At 45.6% G+C, this 20115-nt stretch overlaps 1 protein-coding gene and 1 pseudogene across 1 annotated transcript in view; one reads left to right on the top strand and one right to left on the bottom strand.

Annotated features, from left to right (window-relative positions):
• DNASE1L3 (deoxyribonuclease 1 like 3) overlaps positions 1-20115 on the top strand; it is a 43339-nt gene that overhangs the window by 1521 nt on the left and 21703 nt on the right. The gene's annotated exons all lie outside the window — the stretch shown is intronic.
• Positions 6535-7125, bottom strand: LOC118668578 (annotated as a pseudogene).

Here is a 20115-nt window from a genome sequence, read left to right on the forward strand (position 1 = left end):
ACCACTCGTGAAATTCAGAGGTGTTTTCTGACAAGTTATCCGCCTCGAAGCCGGGTTTTTGCACACCTGGCCTCGGTTTACCACTTCCGCCTCACCTCCTCGTATTCCAAGGGCACGCAGGCTGCACTGGACCATCTAGGCTTCTGCCTGGGCTGTTGCTTCCACCAAGGAACTCTCTTCCTTGCCCGCTTGGCCTGGCTACTCCTTCCTCTTTTCTGTGCCTTAATTAAAATGTCACTTCCTCCAGCAAGCCTTCCTTAAATCGCTGTGGGGCCACACTACCGTGGGGGCTTCTTCCCTCACAGTGTTTACGCATTCATTTAACAAGTATTTACTAAGCGTTTACCATGCTCTGAGCTCTGTGTGAGGGGGTCTCCCTGCTGTGCTGAGAGCTGAGTCTGTGGCTTGCTGTCTGCTTCTCTCTCCAGACCTAGATGGGACCAGTGCCCAGAACAACTCTTGGCCATTTCAGTCCACCACAAAGACAGCTTCCCCGCCTGTACTCTCAAGCCCTCCAGCCTGGCAAGTGTGGTTGGGCAGATCCTGGGTTTTAAGAATTGGGCATGAGTAATTCCCAGTGATATGGCTAAGGGGCATCTCTGACACCACTGGTGACCACCCTATAAAATCTGCCTCTGCCAGAATCCAGCCCAGTTTGGGATAATCTCTCTGGCTTGGGCTGGATCACCTCCCTCTAAGACAGCGGTTCTCAACCTGTGGGTCTCGACCCTTTCGGGGGGTCAAACGACCCTTTTTCACAGGGGTCACCTAAGACCATCGGAAAACACATATAATTACATATTGTTTTTGTGATTAATCACTATGCTTTAATTATGTTCAATTGAACTGTATTAAAGGGTCGAGGCATTAGAAAGGTTGAGAACCACTGCTCTAAAATGTTGGCCACCTTATCACTGGGACTTCAGGAACTGCATTTGACTCCCTTCCTGGAATTGTTCTCAGAGCTCCGGTGAATTCCACCTCTCGGGCCTTATCTGTCCCCACTGTGAACCTTTCCCAGCCAGCTGTGTTCCAGCACACCCAGAGCAGGCCCAGAGAGGCAGCAAGGAATAAAACTGGCCAGTCTTTTAATCCCCACAAGCCACTTAGCAATCTAGGCTCAGGGCGCATTCACCAAAAAGGTGCTGGGGGGAGGAGGGGCAAATAAATAAATAAGTAAATGAAATGCATGAAGGGCTTCCCACAAGGCCTGCCCAGAAGCCATCAATGAACTTTACCTGGTGTATTAGAAACTTGAAAACAATTCTTAAATTTGAAATTTTTTCCTCTCCAAAACCTTAAAAATGTGCAATTGCCCTTTTTTAAATTCATAGCCTGCGGCCTCAGGGGCCTCCTAGGGTCTGAAGTTTCTAAATCTAGAGATTTTGCCCCTAGTTTTATATATATATATTTTTAAAATATATTTTATTGATTTCCCACAGAGAGGAAGGGAGAGGGATAGTTAGAAACATCGATGAGGGAGAAACATCGATCAGCTGCCTCCTGCACTCCCCCCACTGGGGATGTGCCCGCAACCACGGTACATGCCCTTGACCAGAATCGAACCTGGGACCCTTGAGTCTGCAGGCCGACGCTCTATCCACTGAGCCAAACCGGTCAGGGCAGTTTTATATTTTGACACACTGAGTTGAGCCCAGTGGTAGTCACATTCTCTGTGACTCTTACCCACCTGTTGACCTGTTTGACTGACAGGAGAGAAGCTTTAATTAGGTCCCCCCCGCCCCCCCAATTCACAGTGAAGCCAAGGAGGCAGGAGGAGATGAGGGGACTCACCTGTAATACCCTTTCTGAGTCAGCAATGCCCTGAGCTATGTCCCTAAAGAATCAGGAGAGGGTGGAGGTCAGGGAGCAGTCCAAGGGGCCACCCACATTCCTAATGGCATCCCAAATAGAGACTCCTTACGATCTGACAGGTCTCACCTGAGCATTAGAAAGGAGTTCTGGAACCTCTCACCTGCCAGCAGGTGCAGCAGCACCCCAGGCTGCACCCGATCACATTTGTAAACATCTCCTGGACTTGTCAGCATACCAGTTAGAGCTGAGTGGTGCCAATGGTCACCGTTGTTTAAGGCACATGTGTTACCTGATGGACACTGTGCATCATCTCACTTAGCTCTCACCACCACCTGTGAGATGTGCTAACCCACTTTACAGATGGGAACACTGAAGCACAGAGGTTAAGTGACTCCCTCAAGATTCCATAGTCAGGACATAGTGGGGCCAGCAGTCAAAGGCGTTTATTAATTCAACATTCCTACTACATGCCAGGTACACTTTGGGTGAACAAAGACATACTTGCTGCCCTCAGAAACTTAGAGTCTATTAATAATAAGAAAATATTAGAAACTATTCCATCAGGGATCACACACAAATTATGATGGAATCATGAGTAACAACAAATACAAAGGCCATGTCAGCACATGGAAATGCATGTAGGGGAAAAATGAAAGACACAAGGTACTCTGTGGACTCAGATGTCAGCTGGCAGCCTCCCTGGCCTCTGAGCAATTTGCATGATTCATTCTCCAAGCATTTATTGCATGGCAACTGTGAGCCAAGCACCAAGCGCCTGGCCCATGTGCAATTCAGATATCTCCACCTCGCAGCAGCCTTCCCTGATTACCTCTGAAAAATTAGTTGTTCCATCACCCATACCCTGTGGCACATTGTAGATGATGATTTATTTATTCATCTTGACCCCACTTAGTTGTGAATTCCTTTTTCACCTCCATATCCACAGGGGCCAGCATGATGAGTGGCACAGAGCAAGCAGGTATTAATTAGTCATTCTGTGTTCAGTACTTCACATGCATTATCTCACCGAACCTGTGAGGTGTGTATTATTATTGGCGGCATTTTACAGATGAGGAAATTGAGACTCAGAGAGGTTAACCTACCCACGGGCACGTGACTAGTAAGTGATACTGTCAGAATCCAAACCATGTTGTGTATGTCTGAACACAAAGTCTGCATTCTAACCATTAAGATGCCTGCTGCCATAATTGGTAATGGAATTAAATATGAGCCCAGCCGGTGTGGCTCAGTGGTTGAGTGTAGACCTATGAACCAGGAGGTCATGGTTTGATTCCCATCAGGGCACATGCCCGAGATGCAGGCTTGATTCCCAGTAGGGGGCGTGCAGGAAGCTGCCCATCAAGGATTCTCATCATTGATGTTCCTATCTCTCTTCCTCTCCCTTCCTCTCTGAAATCAGTAAAAATATATTTTAAAAATAGATAGCTCTGTCCGGTTTGGCTCAGTGGATAGAGCGTCGGCCTCTGACCAAAGGGTCCCGGGTTCGATTCCGGTCAAGGGCATGTGCCTTGCTTGCAGGTTCCTTCCCTGCCTGGGCCCTGGCTCGTGTAGGAGGCAACCAGTCAATGTGTTTCTCTCATGTTACGGCCAAAGGGGCCTACTCGGGCACCACTTGTTACAGCCAAAGGTGATCCTGAGTGGGGGGGTGAAAGGATTGAGAAAAGACAGACAAGAGAATGAAAGCTGGGTCTCAGTGGGACACTGCTCCCTGATAAGGAGACAGCGCCAGTGCCCACAAACCCTGTCTTTATTTTATAGCTGATGCCATGAGGCAAAGTAGGGGCGTGATCACGTTGTTTACAGCATTCTCGTGAGTTCCAACCTCACTCAACTACATGCACCTGAACTCTAGCACAAGGCACGTGGGGCTACGTGTTCGGACCATAGGTTCAAGCTTACAACCACAGCCATTGGCTATGACTGTGCTGGGAGGGCCCTGCCCTTCCAGCTGGGACTTGCACGTGGCGATGAGAGGACCCTGTCCTTTCATTAGTCTGAGGCTTGATCCTGGCCAAAACACTGTAGCCGTGCCCCACATCTCCCCCTTTACTTTTGTTTTTAAACACGCCCATTTACATTATCCAAAAAACTCTAAACAAATTATTCAGCATCATCAAAACAGACTTCTGGTTATTAACAAAACTATAGACACAGCAATGTTAACAAGAGAGAACAAAACTCTGGCTAATAACAAAGCAATACCAATGCAAAATCAAACTACAAACATGTCAACATTTTCAGGATATCTTACTCAAAGTCCTTAGATTTAGCTCCGTAAGATTTTACAGAAAACTGACAGTTCACCAACGCTAGCACAGCTTCCACTTGCTTTTCTAACATTTGCTTGGCCTCAGTTGCCATCTTCTTCAGCTGACTCCATGCTGATACCTCGGTCACTAGCGTAGTAAGATGCCGCTGATGCGAAGATGTCGTAGATGCAAAACTAGTCCCCTGGATCAGGCTGGACGGTTGACCTCGGCACTGAGTAGGCATCAGTCCCAGTCAAATCAGCCCTGTCCACGCAGGTGGAAGTCTGGTCCCTTCTCAGCCTCTTTCTTTAACCGCAGCTGCATGGAAACGAGCAACCCTCAGTCCTGCAGAGCTGGAGACTTCCAGCTCTGAGTCTGGGGTCTCACACAGACCCAAAGTCCCAGGGAGCTATCAGGTTGCACAAAGATAACCAAAGCCTAGAAACAATGCAACAGCTGCAAGAGCTTACAATCTAGGTCTAAAACAAAAGTAACTTCCTTAAACATCATCAACCACAGCCATCTTCTGCTTTACAGTAGCTTAAACAAAACCTAGGAGATTTCTACCTTATTTTGTACCTCCTAATTACTTATTTTCTACCACTTATTTCTACTTATTTCTCTATTCCTATAGCTTATTTCTACCGCTTATTTCTACTTATTGCTCTATTTCTACCACTTATTTCTACTACAGCTTATTTCTCCTACCGCTTATTTCCTACTGCTTATTTTCTACTTATTTCTCTACCTCTAACTATGAACTGTAGGTAGGCTTGGCTGCCCTTGCCCAAACCTTCCTAGGTTGCAACCCCGGCTTACAGAACCATAGGTACGCCTGGCTGCCCTTGCCCAAACCTTTCCTGGGTTGCAACCCCCGCTTATTTCTACAGCTTATTTCTACCACTTATTTCTACTTATTTCTCTATTCCTACAGCTTATTTCTACTGCTTATTTCTACTTATTTCTCTATTTCTACAGCTTATTTCTACCTTACCTATCTTTAGCTTAACAAAACCAAAGAGATTTCTTATTCTCCACTGCCTATTTCTACCGCTTTTGTTTGCTTGTTTGTTTTTAGGGATCCACTTCTTTTTATGCTTTTCTACCTTATTTCTTTTCTATTTTTTACTTATTCTCTCCTTAAGAAATTTAAAAGTGCTTCAATTAAGCATTGCCCCATGTTTTACACCGAGCTGTTACCAAACCTCGGCTCCCTACCTTACTTTTGCTTTTAGCCTTACTTTCTGCTTGTAGCCTTTTTTTTTTAGTGATCCCCTTCCTGGGATCCTGAATTTCCCAAGTTTTACACCGAGCTAATATTACCACACTTCGGCTCCCTACCTTATTTTTGTTTTTTGGCTTTCTTACTTTAGGTTTTTTTTAAAAAATATATTTTATTGATTTTTTTACAGAGAGGAAGGGAGAGGGATAGAGAGTTAGAAACATCGATGAGAGAGAAACATCGATCAGCTGCCTCCTGCACATTCCCTACTGGGTATGTGCCCGCAATCAAGGTACATGCCCTTGACTGGAATCGAACCTGGGACCCTTCAGTCTGCAGGCCCACGCTCTATCCATTGAGCCAAACCGGTTAGGGCTTACTTTTGCTTTTAAAGGTTACTCTCTGCACGTGCCTTGGAGCCTCCTTTCACCTGACCACTTTTTACATTCCCCCGAACTCAGGCCTGTTCCAACCCCACTTGTTACGGCCAAAGGGGCCTGCTTGGGCACCACTTGTTACGGCCTAAGGTGATCCTGAGTGGGGGGGTGAAAGGATTGAGAAAAGACAGACAAGAGAATGAAAGCTGGGTCTCGGTGGGACGCTGCTCCCTGATGAGGAGACAGCGCCAGCGCCCACAAGCCCTGTCTTTATTTTATAGCAGATGCCACAAGGCAAAGTAGGGGCGTGATCACGTTGTTTACAACATTCTCGTGAGTTCCAACCTCACTCAACTACATGCACCTGAACTCTAGCACAAGGCACGTGGGGCTACGTGTTCGGACCATAGGTTCAAGCTTACAACCACAGCCATTGGCTATGATTGTGCTGGGAGGGCCCTGCCCTTCCAGCTGGGACTTGCACGTGGCAATGAGAGGACCCTGTCCTTTCAATAGTCCGAGGCTTGAACCTGGCCAAAACACCGTACCCGCGCCCCACACTCTCACATCGATGTTTCTCTCTGTCTTTCCCTCTCTCTTCCACTCTCCTTAAAAATCAATGGAAAAATATCCTCCGGTGAGGATTAACAACAAGTAAATAAATAAATAAGAAAGATATGACAAAGGCTGACCTTGAAAGAGCTTGTATCTAGAAATCTATGAACTATGAACATTTTTAGGCAGAAAAAGCATCTTCTTTCTAAACAACTCAAAATATTGCCAATTCATGGCTTTCTTTTTTACTTTCTCCGAACAGGAATTAAGATTTATTGGGGGGTGTAAGGAGGTGTCAGCGCCCAAGCGACTGCAGGGCCTGCCATTTGTCCAGGGGACCAGATTAGGGGTGCATTTGACCCCACAATCATCTGGGATGAGCTGCTTCTCAGCCACCATGTCTTCAAACTCATCCGCATTAAACTTAGCAAAGCCCCTCTTCTTCTGGTGGCCAGGGAACTTGAACTTGGCTCTATGTAGGGCCTAAATCACATGCTCCTTGTTCTGCAGCTTGTGCAGATGGATATGATGGCTTGACCGATCTTGGCTTTGACCACCGTACCCTGGGTTTTCCAAAGGCACTCCTGCCAGCCCCTCTACAGGACATCTTGTTGATACAAATGACGTGGAAGGGGGGGAGCCACACTCAGAGGTGAAAGCCATCTTTGCGGCAGCTTTTCACCATGTACGTATTGGCACAAAAACGGGCATCGTGTTCATCGGGCGCCATGTGGCCACAGGGTGGGAACTCCTTCACTCCTGTCTTCTTCCGCACCAGGTCAAAGAGGTGGACGTTGGCATCAGGGACACCTCGGCGGGAGGGAGACTTTGGGTTTGGCTGCTTGTTCTTAGAACACCTGTAACACTAGGCAGGTTGGCAGCTCATGGCGACATCAGAATCTTCAGTGGCACACCGAAGGGAAAGAGATTCATTTGTTTATGAATTAAATGTTTATCGAGCATCTGCTTATGTATAGGGCCAAGCTGTGGAAGATCAATAAGATGTCCTGTAGAGGGGCTGACAGACTAGTGCCTTTGGAAAACCCAGGGTACAGTGGTCAGGGCCAAGATTGGTCAAGCCATCATATCCATCTGCAGAGGCTGCAGAACAAGGAGCATGTGATTAGGCCCTACATCCTTCTCTTAAGGAATAGAGTCTAAATTACAGGTTGTTATATACACCTGAAAAAGGAATATCAATGCAAGACTTAATAAAAGTAGATCACAAAGCAAGTCAGCCTATGTCAAATGTAGCATATGATCATGGGAGGAAGGACTCAATAATAAGGAGGTTCTAAAATTACTGAAAATGCCCGTTAAGCACAGCACTAGCCAGAGAGGATGGGAAGGAAAGGGGAGACCTCAGGAGAGCAGTGGGGCTGCACAAGGAGCTCTGGGCCAGGTTGCCCAAGCACCTGTATATAAGTTGGAAGGGCAGAAATTCCCAAAAAATTAACCTAGACCTTTAACAAGAGGCAAGGGATACTAATGCTCAGAGTGGTTGAGACTGGAATTCTAAAGACAGGAAAATTTTAATTTATTAATTCACATTTGGATCAAGAAGATGAATAAAAAAGGAATTGAGCATCTGTGATGGTAACAGATGTCAGAGGGAAATCAAAGCTACCAGTTTCCTATTTTACTTCATCTTCGTCATGGAGAAAGCTTCCATTTGGTCAGGTTAGAATATCACAAAGAGAGAAACCAAGCCCAGGGCAGGAAGAAAAGACAGGGAAAGGACACTCAGCAGTTTAAATTAGCTCCGTTTGTCAGGTCAAGAGAAAGTACTGCCCAGGATACTAAGAGGATTTTTAGAAATGATCTCAGAAGCCAGAAGTCTCTAATTAGAGTGAGGGTCCCATTTCAAATAGGGAGAAAGATTAATATACAAATCCAGAGACCAAGTGGTCTGGTGTTATTTCTAGCAAAGTTCTGCACATGATTATAAAACTAGAACAACAGCTGTTATTAAACTAGAACAGCTTGTATGGGTTCACTGTGCATAATCACAGCAAAGGAATGATTTTTCAGTTACTAGCGTAAGTAGATTTGGATTACATACAGAACCCGGACTGTAGTAGGCTTTGGACAAAACATTTTATTATCTGTTTATGGGCAAGATAAAGCAATCTAGACTGCATAACAACACAGGCCAGTGAATTCATCGGTTAAACCAGGGGTGGGCAAACTTTTTGACTCGAGGGCCACAATAGGTTCTTAAACTGGACCGGAGGGCCGGAACAAAAGCATGGATGGAGTGTTTGTGTGAACTAATATAAATTCAAAGTAAACATCATTACATGAAAGGGTACGGTCTTTTTTTTTTTTTTAGTTTTATTCATTTCAAACAGGCCGGATCCTACCCGCGGGCCGTAGTTTGCCCACGGCTGGGTTAAACAGTGGCCCAACTTTCTTTCATCTGACAATATTAGACTGGAAGCAATTTTATTTTCTTTTTTAAGTTGAATTTATTGGGGTGACATTGGTTAATAAAACCATACAGGTTTCAAGTGTACAATTCAATCATATGTCATCTGCATACTGCATTGTGCACTCACCATTCAAAGTCAAGTCTCCATTGCCATTTATCCCCCCTTTGCCCAGTTCCAACTCCACCCCCCCCCCTTCCCGCTGGCTATCACATACTGTTGTCCGTGTCTATGTCACACACACACACACACACACACACACACATGCACGAAGGTGCTTTTTTTTGCTTATTCCCTTCACCTTTTTTCATCCAGTTCCCCAACCCCCCGAACTTCCTCCACTCTGACAGCTGTCAGTCTGTTCTATGTATCTATGTGGAAGCAATTTTCTAATTGAATGCTCTAGTTCTCTGACATTAAAAAAAAAAATAATAAGAATTTATGTAAGCAGAAATCCAGACTTGCCATCAAATTTTAAATCAAAAGAAGCTGGGGAGAAAATTTGGATTTCAAATTGTTTCAATAATGTGGAATAAGCCAAAAAAACATGGTGAAATTTAATAGTCTCACTTTTCGACTTTTAAAATTCAAATTGCATCTCAACATATGGTATACCAGATATTCTGAAGCATGCTTCTTCTCAAAACACCTCTATCCTAGATAAAATAGACTTTGTCATGTGTTGCTGGGCTGAACGTGTGTCAAAATAAGAGTAGGGGACAGTGAAAAACAAATAAATGTGAAATGCAAGGTTTTCCCAAGACCAAACATATATATCAGACCCTAAGTAATATTAGGAGATCTTATCCAGCTCCAATGTGGAATAGCTGAACCTAGAGTCCCATACTTATCAGGACCCTTGAAATGAGCCGAAGTGGTCTCAGATGGGTAGCATTCCTTCACTCCATTCCAATGATAAACAAAACAAGGATGCTTTCTGTAGGAAAGCACCCAGGAGTCTCATAGATACGATTAACCAAACAGTGATTTGGGAAACATATCTGAAGAGATTACATAGAATTCAGCATGGAGTGATATGACATGAAAATGTTTTTGAAAAGATATGGAATACGCAGGATAGACTGAGAAGATCAAAATCCATTCAATCAGCATCACAAACAGAGATAAAAAAGGAGAGGCCATATTAGAGATAGTAATGGCTAAGAATTTCCAAGGTAGAAAAAGGACATGAATCCACAGATACACAAAGCATAACATATCTAAAGCAGGATACATAATGCCAGGAAACATTGTAGTGAGACTGCAGAACACTAAAAACAAAGATCTCTTTTTAAAAAAATATATTTTACTGATTTTTTACAGAGAAGAAGGGAGAGGGATAGAGAGTTAGAAACATTGATGAGAGAGAAACATCGACCAGCTGCCTCCTGCACACTCCCTACTGGGTATGTGCCCACAACCAAGGTATATGCCCTTGACCGGAATCAAACCTGGGACCCTTGAGTCTGCAGGCCGATGCTCTATCCACTGAGCCAAACCGGTTAGGGCCAAAGATCTCTTCTCGGGCCTGCTGAGGTCCTGCAGGGAGCCAGGGCACACATCTGTATGCATGGATCACAGCCTGGTCTCCCTTCAGGCTGTGGTCCTGGTGCCCAGGTTGGGGTTCTGGGAACTGGGAGTCCTGGGTACCCAAAGGGGCCAGGAGCAGGAGAACCAAGTTTGGTCATGAACAGGCCAAAGAGTCAGAAGCAGGATGGGTACTGGGACAGAGCGGAGAAGGATGGGGCAGGTGAAGCTAGGAGAAGCCAGTTGTGAGGTCTAGATATCATCTGCCCCTTTCTGTTAGTTCCCAAGTGGGTTATTTTTATTTCAAGCCGTAAGGTGGGCAGATGGCAATTAGTAGCTAGTGTACATTTCTTTTTTTCCTCTTTTAAAAATATGTTTTTATTGATTTTAGAGAGAGGAAGGGAGAGGGATAGAGAGCTAGAATCATTGATTGGCTGCCTCCTGCACCCCGCCCCCCCCCCCCCCCCGCACTGCGGATCGAGCCTGCAACCTAGGCATGTGCCCTGATCAGGAATCGAAACGGGGTTCATGATTGATGCTCAACCACTGAGCCACACTGGTGTACATTTCGTAATTGCCTGCTCTGTACTGGTACTGGGCATTGTGCTTTGCATGCATTATCCCATTTGTTCATCGTCACAACAGCCACACATATGGTGTTGTTATGGCCACAAGTTTAACACATGAGGGAACTAAGCTTAGAGGTTAGGTGACTTGCCCAAGGTCACATAGTCAGCGATTGGTGCAATAGAGACTTGTCTCCTGAATCCATGCTCTCAACCCACTGCTCCCCATAGTGCTCCATGAGCACCTTTAGGGCTTGTGTAAGACTGACATTTTGCAGACTCCACTGACGTTGCAAATGATGGAATGGGCATTGGGGGGTGTTCAGGAAATTGCGGCTGAGCGTCTTTTCCTTAAGAAAAATGCACCTCTTTTCAGTGACGTCAGCTCCCCTCCATTGCAGCTATATGTGAGCCTGATTGGATATGATTGGTCTCCATAGAAACATAAGTTCCAATGACTTCTGCTTCCAGAGGAGTCAGCTTCCAATCTCTGAGAATTAATTACAAATATAGTCTTGAGACTTCATGTCACTACATTTACACGTGCGATCTCAGGCTGTGCAGTCAGGGCTGGGAACACAGGATTCGCTTTCTGGGAGGCTGACTCTGCCGTTTACAGAATCCACTCCGACAAGTTTACACCTCTGTAAACAAGGGTATGATGGTATTGACTTCATAAACTTGCTCTAAGTATTACTAAAGTTGTAAACAACTGACTGTTGGCTAATCCTCTCCCACCTACCTCTTCCCCTCCTGCTGCCCCTGTTCACACTATGGTGACAAATTCATCCAGATTTGCTCAGGACTTTCCCTGCCTGTACACTGAAAGCACCCCCTCAGTCTCAGGCTGTTGCAGAAGACCCCAGAAAAACCAAGCGAAGCTTTAAAGAAGTGGAGGAACACTGTTTTAATTACAGACTCCGGGAATAATTTCCAAATCAGAGTGAAGTAACATGCAGAGAGCCTTTCTATACATACCCCGCTGGGGTTTTTGTCTTGCAGATACGGTTCCGCCCCCTTTCGTGGGCTTACAGGAAGGCCCCCAGGTGTTGGGGGTTCCCAGGTCATATGGGCCGATCTGTCCTGGGGCCAGCGATAACGACCTCCCCCCCACCCCAGGGCAGTGCATTGTTCAGTTTTTATGGCCTGACAGGCCTTGCAAAGACCAGTTTCCTCCTCAAGGCAAATGAGATGCTTGGTCACCCTCCCCAACTCCACAGAGAAGTCACAATAGTCCAGATAATATGGTGGCCATGGGGGTCTATAAGGTTTGAGTCCAAGATTTACATTGGTCATGAAAATCATGACCATTCTGTGGCCAATGGATGTGGACTGATAGCTCAGGGATGCAGGAAACTTATGAATCCAAAGGTAAGTCCAATGAACTAATTTTAGTTCAATTAGATCCCACATCCTAATGAGTCCCCAAGGGCAGGAACTGTCTTACTTATCTTTGTACCACGCCCACCCCCCCCCCCCATACACACACACTTAGACTTAGTAGGGTGAATTGTTAAATGAGTGAATAGTGAAATCCTCCAAAACACCCACAGTGCAAGATGATCCCTAGTCCCAGGTTTGTGTCAACAAGTCTCCAGGGCTGATTTCTTAAGGTCCTGTGTTATGAATGTCACTGGCCTGCACCTAATCTGGTTCTGAGATGACTCTGGAGCAGGTTCTGCCTGTGGCGGGGACTCTCCTCCTGGAGTGTGGTTCCTGCCTTGAGACTCATTCATGAGTCACTGTTTGATAAGGATTGACATCTTCTGCTCATAGTTGCTCACTTCGCCTTGTCTTTGGGATAGATGTAGTTTTCGTTGTGTGGACAAAAGGGGCCACATGCTGACCTGACAAGCTCAGGGGAGGCCTGCATGGCAGTCTTGCAAACTCAGAGACCTAAAGTAACCACAAAGGATGGTCTGAAATTAAACTTTAACTAAAAGCAGTGATGGTGGGCAGCTACGTCCTAGGCCAGTATCTTCACTGACAAGGTCAACCTTTACCTTAACTGAGCCTGTCTTTTTGCATCTATGCTAACATACCCTTGAAATGTCTGGGTAACTTGTAACTTCCCTTTTTCTGGAGCCCCTGGGGCACAACCTAATGTTGTGCTGGGCGCCAGGGCAGATACCACAAATTCTTTCATTATCATGTTAATTGATCCTGCACCCACCTAAGTGTGTGTCCATCATTTTACTTTTTATCCAATCCCAGGGGTTTCCCTTGCTTTGCTTTATCCTTCCTCCTTAATCTATCACCAATGAATTTCATGTAACCCACCTACGTCCCTCCTTTGATTGCAAATGTATAAATACAAATGTAACCCCACCATTTTCTGGAGCATTATCTCAATTCCTTGAGGTTCTGCTTCCCGGCATATGTCGACAGTTTGGCTCAAATAAACTAACAAAAATTCTTTACAGGTTTCAATGGTTTTTACGTTAACAGTTGGATTTCTAAATAATTGCCCAATGCATGATGATGACTCCTAGAGGACATCACACAACCTATTGAGGTCTGCTAATCAGAGCTTGGGTGTCTCCCAAGCTCTCATGCCCCTTATGTGCTGGGTAAGCAGGGGGTTCCAGAATATGGAGAGAAAACGTCCCCATTTGCTGGGAGTCTGGGGCAGGGGGTAGGGACGTGGATTATCTCAGTGTTCCAAGCTGGAATACTCGTGGGTCCGTGTCACCAGTAAGTGCCAGGGGTGACATGGTGTAGGAGACAGACCAGGTGCTTGTACTCAGGGGTCTAACGGTCCTGGCAGTGCCTTTCCTAGCTGGAAGACCTGAGGCAAAGAGATGGACCCTCCCTGAGGCTCAGTTTCCTCACCCATAAGATGAAGATAAAGTAGTACCCTAACTGGTTGGGTGGCCCTAACCATTTTGGCTCAGTGGATAGAGCATCAGCCTGCAGACTCAAGGGTCCCAGGTTCGATTCCCGTCAAGGGCATGTACCTTGGTTGCGGGCACATCCCCAGTAGGGAGGGTGCAGGAGGCAGCTGATTGATGTTTCTCTCTCATCGATGTTTCTGACTCTCTATTCCTCTCCCTTCCTCTCTGTAAAAAAATCAATAAAATATATTAAAAAAAAAAAAAAAAAAGAGTAGTACCCGGGTGGTAGTGAGGTTTAAAGGCCTAGTACATGAAAAGACGATGTGTAATATGGGGCCTAATACAGCTCAATACCTGTAGTTGCTATTACTGTTTTATTACTGCTGTGATCCAACATTAGCACCCCAACAACATTGTTCCAAGGGGAGAACACCCCCCAAATCAACAAATGCAGTCTCAAATAGCAGCACGTACTAAAAGTTAGGTGCTGAGGTTAGGAGCTTTTAAATCATAATCTGCGTCCTGGGTTTCAGTCACCGGCTGTCCTGTGAACACCAGGGGAAGCTCCTTTAAGAAATTCCGTGAGATGCATTAGTGGTATTCCTGCCCCAAACGCATTCCCTGAATCTAATCATGAGGAAACCTCAGACAAACCTAAACTGAGGGAGATGCAACAACATGACTGGCCTGTACACTTCAAAAGCATCAAGGACATAGAAAACAGAGAAGCCAGCGAACTGCTCAGGTTAGAGGAGACAAGGAGACAGGACTGCTAGGGGCAATGCACAATCTTGGATCGGATCCTGGGCCAGAAAGGAAAATTGCTGTCAAGGACATTATTTAGTGTCACTGTTAAAATTTGAATAAGGTTCATAAATTAGATAATATCTTATAATTGCTAAACTTTTCATATTGTCCTGTGGTTATATAAGAGAATGTACTTGTCCTTGAGAAATTACCCTGAAGTGTTTAGGGGCAAAGGGTCAGAATGTCTCCAACTAATTCTTTAACAGTTCAGAAAAAAAAGAGAGAGACATCCTTATATATAGAAAACTAATGAAAAAGCAAATGGGGCTAAATATTCATTGATGAGTCTGGGTAAAGAGTACACAAGAGTTTGGGGCTATATTAGCAACTTTTATGCACATTTAAAATAATTGAAAAATACAACATGAATAGAATAAAGCTGAGAAACTACCAAACCCTTAAGAAGAATAAGACACTGTGCAGTTAGGCAGGCAGCCAGCTCCCTGCTCAAGGCCCACGCGTCAGCAGCTGTGAGAAGCCCTCCACCTCTTGAACCTGTTTCCTCACCGGCCTCTCTCATGGTTGGCTTGGAAAGGCGTACTGTCTATTAACAGTCAGCTTTAGGATAGGCCAAAGAGGCAAGGACACGTCCTGGGGCATATTTGTTCTGGTGGTAATGAAAGAAAGGCAGCGGGCCCAGGGCCGTGCGGTGGCCAGGACAAAGAGGTGGCCTGGGGCTTCAACGGCAGCGGGTGACCTGCCTCAACCTCTCAACCTAGGTGTCTCATGGAGAGGTCAGGGTGAGAAGCATGGCGGTGCCCACAGGGTCTGTCCGAGCACTGAGATGCACAGACGGTGAACTTGGCTCCCCAGGAGAGGAACAGTGCTGACTATCAGCCAGAAGAGGGCTCTGTTTCCCCCCCCCCCCCCCCCCCCGTGTCATCCTTTGACCGACAGGCTTTTCCATTCTGGGGGTGCCCAGAATGGTTTCACAGATCTGCAGATCCCAGGGGCAGGATTAGGGTGAGGTGGATGAGGCAGGGTCGTGAAAGCTCAGGGTTGGGTTCTGTCATTATTAAAGATGTTGATACTTTGTTCATCATGGATGTTTCTGCATTAATTTTGGTTATTCAAAATATTGCATTAAAATATTATTTATCTGGATTATTGAGTTGTTTAGCTCCCGCTCACATTTTGCATCAGAGGCCAGTGTGCCATTTGCCTCACTCTAGTCCCCCTGGAAGATCTAAACCATTCATTGCAACGGCATCAGCACAGAGTTTTCGACTGGCCAGACAAGGTCCAAGTTAATGTGCCCTTTTGAGTCTATAAAGAAAGGGTTGGCAAAAGAATCAATCCTGAGAACCCGAATTCCTGCCTTTGATATCACTTCACAGTCAGCGGCTGGGGCCTGACTTCTTTATCTCTCAATGTTCTCATCTGTAAAATAGTGATAGCAATCCATTCTGTGCACAGTTCATACTGAAGACAGAATATCACCCTGATTGAGACACTGTGCTGAGTCTGCCCTTCAGTGAGAAACTCAATAAATTGTCACAGATCTACCATGTAAGCACTCTCACAAGGTGGTGGAGAAGCTGGGTTCTGGAGTCAGTCAGAGCATCATATCAGGAATTCAACAATGATTTATTGGGCACCTGCTACATGCCAGACCTGTTCTAAGCCATGCACACACACACATAGGTGTCCCTGCCCCACAGAGCTGTCTGGGAGGCAGACAGACATTAGACAACAAAACAGAAGAACTAGGCCATGAAAGACAGTAAGAGGAAAGAGCCTGATGGGCTGAGGGGCCCAGCAAGGCTTCTCTGAAAGTGGCATTTTAGCTGAGACCTTGAGATGGGAGGAAGCGAAAGCATTGAAGGTGGAAGAGACAGCTATGCAAAGGCCCTGAGGTGGGAACTGAAAGCTAGGCCGTGTGAGGGGAGCCCATTGGGGGAGGAAGAGGAGAGTAGAGCCATGTGACCTTGAAGAGGTGCATAAGTAAAGGCCTCAGTAAGGAGCTTGCCTTTATGGCAGATAAAGATCATTTCAAGGGTTCTCATCAGAGCAGTGCCACACCAAGGCCTGCCCTCCAGAAAGGGACCTGCTTGAGGTCCAGGCAAGGCCTGTGTGGAACATGCTGCATGAGGTCTAAACTCAGGGCCTGGCCCTAACCGGTGTGGCTCAGTGGATAGAGCATCGGCCTGCAGACTCAAGGGTCCCAGGTTCAATTCCGGTCAAAGGCATGTACCTTGATTGTGGGCACATCCCCAGTAGGGAGTGTGCAGGAGGCAGCTGATTGATGTTTCTCTCTCATCGATGTTTCTAACTCTCTATCCCTCTCCCTTCCTCTCTGTAAAAAAATCAATAAAATGTTTGTTTGTTTTTTAAAATAAATAAACCCTGGGCCTGCTTCATTGGCTGGAAACCATCAGACAAAGGTGAGGTCTGTCTCCCTCAGGCAGCTTTACGTAACACACCTCCCCTGCGCCAAACCCCAGCTGGTTGTGAAACGAGATGACTGGAGCAATCGGCATACATTACAAGAGTGTTGCTGGGGCTCATTCCTTGTTAGGTGAAGAGTAGCATCACACATGGAAACACCTGTTTGGGTCACGGGACTCATCGCCTGCCAGTATCGGGGACTTTCCCACAGGCTCCTTGTTTCTTGTTGCTGCTTTGGGTGACTCAGCTTGTGGCACCTTTACTCCCTCTGGAATCTCCGTCTTGCCTTCCTCAAATTCTGAGGTGTCCTGCACCTCAGTGTATGGGCCCCCCCTGACTCCTGCCCACCAGGGCCCGGGGTGCATGGCCGTGGCTGCCACTGTGTCTGAACTCTTGGACCGCATTTCTGCCCACTCATGTGACTTGCATGGGACCCCTTGGTAGGGACTGATTGGCAAGACAAGAACTTGAGCTTACGGCCTTGAAGGTCTGACTATTCCTGTAATTGTCAAGGTGGACGTTGCTCAAGATATTAAATGGGATTATATGAAGAAAAGGGTTCCATTGACAATAAATTCAGAACTTTTCAGAACATTTAATATGCGAATGTGGATTATAAATCTCCAGAAAGAAGCGATATATATTTATCCATTTCTCAGGAGCACCCTGTAGACGAGTGTTGGAAGTACATCCCCCAGGAAATGCCATCCGTAGCCACTGAGCGGCAGAAGAAAGGACCCCTCGGTGTTCAGCGAGGGTCAGGCCAGTGGCTGCCCTTCCTTCCAGGCCCCAGGCTCCTAAGGGAACTGCCTCACACTCTCCAGTTCCCAACACCAGCCCAGCAGGGGATGAGGGAAGGTTTCGGTTTTGCCCAGCCGAGCTGGCCAGCACAGCCTTGTCACCGGCCCTCCGATGCCGATGACTCCTGGAACCGGGTGAAAGCTGCCCACAGCTTAGCTGCACAGAGACACGTTGGCATGGACATTGTTTAATCTGCTTTAAACATAAAAAGCTTTTAGCACTTTTCTTTTTTAATTACTAAATAAGTGCGTGTTTTTTTAAAAAAAATCAAATACCAAAGTGCATGCGGTAAAAAGTGGAAGTCCTTCTAGCCGTTGAATTCCTTATTGAGACTCTGCCTGGTTTGGCGGGGAGAAGGCTGGTCTGGAGTCAGCAACTGGGTTTGAATTCCAGCTCTGCCAGATGCTAGCTGTGTATCCTTGGGCACAAGCCTTGGTTTGCTCATCTGTGAAATGGAGGCGCCACAGGAAGAGGTTGGGGGAGTAGTGAGTGAGATGAAGCACAGGAATTTTTGAAGCATAGGGCTTTTCTTCCAGAACCCAGCTACTTTTTAAAGTCCAATTCCATGCAATGAGTGTGCTAATTACAGAATGGGGCCAGTCTCTTCGGTCTGTTCATGTGACTTTTTTTTTTTTAAGTCCTCGAGGGCAACAGCTATATGCAGAAACCACTCTTCAGAGGTTTATTTTATTTTTCAAATTAATATTTAAATTATCAAAGTTAATAATGCAAAAACTGATTCGTTCGATCATCTTATAGGTTAGCTGATTTTTCACGCTGGGAACAAAAATAAAACCTTCCCCAGGACCTTGACAAGGTGGCGATTGCCTTGGAAAATGCCATGCTTTTCAGTTCGGCTTATGAAAGTTCTTATTCTTTTTATAAGGCCAGCTAGGATGCCAGGTATAGGATGCCAAATTAAATTCAAATTATCTAAAGGTCAGATGTACTTCGTGCTCTGTATTTTTATTTGCTACATCTATCAACCTTGAATCTAGCAAATGTAAATGATTACTATTAAGGGCTTATGGGCCCATTTACAAAATTTTAAAACTTTTTTTTAATGTTTAAATTGTACCCTATTTTCTTGTAAAGTTTTTTAACTGTCTGAACTAACAAAAAGCTATCTTTTTATAATACTAAATAATTCTAGCTCTAATAAATTGAACTTATAAAACACTGCTAACCTAAATTTTTTTTTAAATTTTATTGCTTGATTTTTGAGAGAAAGAGGAAAGGAGGGAAGAAGGAGAGAGAAGAAGAGAGAGAGAGAAACATGGATTTGTTGTTCCAGTTAATTATGCAGTCATTGCTTAAGGCTTATATAAGCCTGGGCCGGGGATTGAACCCTAAACCTTGGTATTTTGGGTCAATGCTCTAACCAACTGAGCTACCAGGCCTCAACCTAAAATTTTTATAAATGTTCCAGAACTGTACGTTAACTCAGGTTTCAAATTAAAGTCACAAATCTAAATTGATGCCCACCCCCCAGCAATTGCACATTTTATGTTGGCATTATAAGATTGTCAATTTAATAGGCCAAAATGTTACAAGTTTATAAAATACCACATATATACAAATCCCTTCTTAAAAGACACAAAAAATGTGTGCCTCACTTAATTCTTCCTCCAGTTGGGAGATGCCAATTGTCAAGGCTGACAATCACCACCCCATTGGCCAGAGTTTCACTCACCAGAGATTCACCCAGGCCCAAGGTCTGGGCCATAGGTAACAGGGGATTCAGCTCACCAGGAGCTCAGGAAACCCTTACATCCTTCCATGTACTATTTGGGGTTATCTTCTTAGAATGCCTGGGTGTTCTGACCAGAGATTTTGGCCAGGCTGTTGACTGGACGTATGTTGGCAATATACATACTTCCCCTGGGCTACGGCCACATGCCCATCACTTCAAGGGGATGTGGTCCAGAGATCCCAACCCTGGTTTTCCAGTTATGCTCATCATCTGCCTTCTTCACAGAAGGATTTGCTTTGCCAAAGTCTGGAAATCTCACCTAGGTTTGACTGAACTTTATATTTCTTATGATTTGCAGATCTTCGGATCTTCCTGCCCAAATCTCTAAGAGTCCATTTACTTGAGCTGAAACCCTCCAATTCTTGCAAAACTTTCTTTCTTGGGGCCACATGGCTCTCACAGGTTTTAACATCACATCCGTTTGTATCCTGGATCCCTCCAGGGGCTTTAGATGTCCTTAAAAGCCCAAGGACATTTCTCTGACCCATCCTAGCAGACCAGGGATCGCTCGCCCTGCAGCACACTGCTAGCATTTGGTGTGTTAAAGTACACACGTAAAACGGCCTTTAAAAATTATGTCATTCGAACTCGACTTGACCTTAATGACGCGCATCAGAGTGGTTGCAGAATCAGAGCCTGGGTGCACCAAGGGACAGCTGGCTGCCAAATCCCGGTGCTGGCAGAAAACAGCAGAATTCCCTGCCCCTGCCTCCCTGCCCCCCACCGGAGGCTCCATCACCCAGGTGCCCTCTGGGGTGCGCCACTTCTAAT

This window comes from Myotis myotis, unplaced genomic scaffold (assembly GCF_014108235.1).
Source record: "Myotis myotis isolate mMyoMyo1 unplaced genomic scaffold, mMyoMyo1.p scaffold_m19_p_13, whole genome shotgun sequence".
Classification (NCBI taxonomy): domain Eukaryota; kingdom Metazoa; phylum Chordata; class Mammalia; order Chiroptera; family Vespertilionidae; genus Myotis; species Myotis myotis.